The sequence below is a fragment of the Helianthus annuus genome, chromosome 16, assembly GCF_002127325.2.
Source record: "Helianthus annuus cultivar XRQ/B chromosome 16, HanXRQr2.0-SUNRISE, whole genome shotgun sequence".
NCBI classification, from domain to species: domain Eukaryota; kingdom Viridiplantae; phylum Streptophyta; class Magnoliopsida; order Asterales; family Asteraceae; genus Helianthus; species Helianthus annuus.
In genome coordinates, this window is record NC_035448.2 from 31,094,423 (window position 1) to 31,097,721 (window position 3,299).

The 3,299-nt window shown below is 31.7% G+C and overlaps 1 long non-coding RNA gene across 1 annotated transcript; it reads right to left on the reverse strand.

The window, feature by feature from the left end:
* Window positions 1-535: 535 nt before the first annotated feature.
* On the reverse strand, window positions 536-2,075 carry LOC118488349. The gene is made up of 2 exons (XR_004884313.1): window positions 1,969-2,075; window positions 536-973 (listed from the first exon to the last, which is right to left on the reverse strand). It is a non-coding gene; the product is annotated as an uncharacterized LOC118488349 (long non-coding RNA).
* Window positions 2,076-3,299: the final 1,224 nt, after the last annotated feature.

Here is a 3,299-nt window from a genome sequence, read left to right on the forward strand (position 1 = left end):
CACATATATGCTATACTAAATGCGTGTAATACTTTGTGTATTACATTTTTGTAATATTACATGTATGTAATACTTTGACTACTAATATTACATGTATGTACTATTACATGTGTGTAATAGTACACATGTGTAATAGCTGATTACTAAATATGTGTAATACGACAGTTAACATATGTATAAAACATACATCGGTATGTGGTAATGAACAGTTTACACATGTGTAAATCAACTTCGTAATATAAAACAAATACAAATATCTGACAATGTACACTTTACACGTGTAATTTAGCTGCAAATATGTGACAATGTATACTTTACACGTGTAATTTAGCTGCAAATATGTAAAACAGACACAAATATGTGATGGGGAACACTTTACACATGTGTAACTCAACTGCACATATGTAAAACATACATAGATATATGATAGTGAATAATTTACACATGTGTAAATCAACTGCGTATAAGTAAATATAACATGACACAAAATCAAAAAAAAAAAAACTATACATATAATAATATTGGAACAATGACATGATAAAAAATATAAAAAGATGTAAAATCCACCAACATAACAAACATAAAGCGTAAGTAGTAATTACATTGAATGAATAACGTGTACAGATAGATTTTTCTCCTATTTTTCAAAGGACCACCAAGATTCAATTCGACTTCTACATAGTTACGTTCAGTTGCTTGATTAGTTGTATTGATAGGCTTCACCTTCAATCTTATCGCCATCGGAAGAGTAATACAAAATAGTTCCCCTACTGAAGTCACCACATGACCCTTATTGCTCGTGTTAATACTACAGCCGTTGGATTTCTCTTATCTCATTTCTTTATCGTAGATGTAGACAACGAGAACACCAATGGTATCTCAAATTTGGTCCTAGTTTTCTACCCTTTTAGTCGCTCGCCACAACGTCATAAACACGTGTCGCCTACTCACTCTATACGTCCATAGCTAGTGCCTGCACCAACCAATCCTGAACATTAATCGAACGATACACATGTGTAAAACAAATGAATAGAATAATCACAACATATTGGATGAATCTATAAACACCAGTATATCTAGTAGATCAGTTACATGAACAGATTCACAATGTATGAATGCAAAATTTTTAAAAAGATGAAATAAAGATAAATAAACACTAATATTGTATTTAATTATTCAAAGTAAACAATTACTTATAATCATACGGTATAGATAAATCGAGCTAAAAATACTTGTAAACATGATGAACTTAAAACTTCATTTTTATGCTTTGTTTTACTTACAGTCATAGAAAATCCAATCTTTAGTCATCTTACTCTTAATTACTTTTACTAAACTAAGTCTTAATCCAACAACAAAAGTTTACAAAGATTAAACTTCATTATAAATTGCAGTTTACCAATTCACTTCCAAGTCATAAACCTATAGTGCTCTCTAAAAGCTTAACTTTATACAGAAAAACACATAATAGGTACACCTTATACACATCACCACTTAATATGAAGTTAGAGAGCCAACATCTATGAAATACAACATTGAAATAAAAAACGATACATAAGGAAGAGAGATATGAAGTTAATAAAAAAACCCCAATTCCAATAAACAACTGGACAAAAAAATTGAAACCATACGCATAGTGAACTGAAAAGAATGTTGCAAAATCTCTACTAATTATCCAATTCATATTTGAAAACAATTTGAAACAACAAATGGGGAGAAGAAGAACATCACCACAATTAAAATCAATGATTTCAAGTGTAAATTAACTGAGATATGTAATGAAAACACAACAGAGTACTTCGAATTAAGACTAAGATTGATTTAAAAACAAAAGTTTATCTTAAACATAAGTGAATCTACATAAATCATATGGATCCAGAATCGCTATGGTTAAAGGTCGTACGGATCTAGAATAGGTCAAATTAAGATTGAGATTGATTTGAAAACAAAAGATTAGCAAGAAGATACTTGAATATGCAGGAAATCATATGGATCCGGGATCGATTGAAGAATGGTTGAAGGTTATATGGAACAGAATCAATTGAAGATCACGTATTGACATAAGAACAGGGGAAATGTTGTGAATGGTTCAGCTATTACCAATTACGACTTTACCCTTTTTATTAAAACACAAGAGAATTAAATGAGTGACTGAGATTTGTTCTCATGGTTCTCACAAAAGGTGGGTGTTCTCATTTAAACTCTCCCATATATATATATATATATAGGGAGAAGATCATGCGAGAACCACCTCTTATTGTGAGAACCGCGAGAACCAATGTAAACACACCAAAAATGCCTAAAAATAGCTAAAAATCACACAAAAATTTTTTTTTTTGAATTTTTTAATATTTTTTATAAAAAAATCGCTACTTTTCGAAGCAAAAAAAAAAATTTTTTTGGCTTCTAAAAGTAGCGATTTTAACATGAAAAATATTAAAAAATTCAAAAAATTTTTTTTTGATTTTTTTAGATTTTTTTAGGTTTTTTGAGGGTTTAGTTTTTAGCATTTTAGCTTGGGGTGGGGGGGGGGTGGGGTTTAGGTTTTTGGGGGGTGGGGGTTTAGGTATTTTTTTTTGGGGGGGGGGGGGTTAGGTTTTTTTAAGCATTTAGCTTAGGGGGGGGGTTTAGGTTTTTTTGAGTTGGGGGGGGGGTGGGGGTTAGGTTTTTTAGGTTTTTTTTAGGTTTTTTTAGCTATTTTAGGTTGTGTTCACATTGGTTCTCAAGGTTCTCACAATAAGGGTGGTTCTCGCATGAGCCCCTCCCTATATATATATATATATATTGGGAGAAGATCATGCGAGAACCAACTCTTATTGTGAGAACCGCGAGAACCAATGTGAACACACCAAAAATGCCTAAAAATAGCTAAAAATCACACAAATTTTTTTTTTAATATTTTTTTATATAAAAATCGCTACTTTTCGAATCAAAAAAAAATATTTGGCCACTAAAAGTAGCGATTTGAGCATAAAAAATATTTAAAAAAAAAAAAAAACTTTTTTAGATTTTTTTTAGGTTTTTTGGGGGTTTAGTTTTTAGTATTTTAGCTTGGGGGGAGGGGAGGTTAGGTTTTTTTTAGGTTTTAGTTTTTAGCATTTAGCTTTGGGGGGGGGGGGGGTTAGCTTGAGGGGGGGGGGGGGGGGTTAGGTTTTTTTTTTTTTTGGGGGGGGGGGTGGGGGTTAGGTTTTTTTAGGTTTTTTAGCTATTTTAGGTTGTGTTCACAATGGTTCTCAAGGTTCTCACAATAAGGGTGGTTCTCGCATGAGCCCCTCCGTATATATATATATATATATATA